Here is a 434-nt window from a genome sequence, read left to right as displayed (position 1 = left end):
ACTTTTAAACTATGTGAAGTGAAAATGGTAAAAACCATCACCTGGGGTATAAGGTGATTGTAATAAAATGTGAGTAGGAATGAGTTAGTGGAATATGGGGTCCACTACCAAAAATGGTAAAAGTGAAGTGTATCAAATTTTCAGGGACGGACCAAAATAGTAAACTGTATCAAATTTTCAGGGACGGAGGTAGTATTTGGTTTGAATAAACTATAAAGAGTGTGGCATCTATTTTAGGACATGATTCTCAAAATCGATTGGATCCCGCATTTATGTAAATGTCACTCAATAGAATAGGGTAGTGATAAAATGCAAACTTATATATTGTAAAAACTCAAATCTCCTCAACACAGCTTCAACATTGTTTCAATACAATGTCAATACAGTGTAAAATTTCAAGATTTTATTGTTACCACAGTATCAACACAATATCA

This window comes from Salvia hispanica, chromosome 6 (assembly GCF_023119035.1).
Source record: "Salvia hispanica cultivar TCC Black 2014 chromosome 6, UniMelb_Shisp_WGS_1.0, whole genome shotgun sequence".
In the NCBI taxonomy this organism is placed as follows: domain Eukaryota; kingdom Viridiplantae; phylum Streptophyta; class Magnoliopsida; order Lamiales; family Lamiaceae; genus Salvia; species Salvia hispanica.
The sequence above is the reverse complement of the archived record's forward strand: the minus strand, read 5'-3'. Positions refer to the sequence as shown.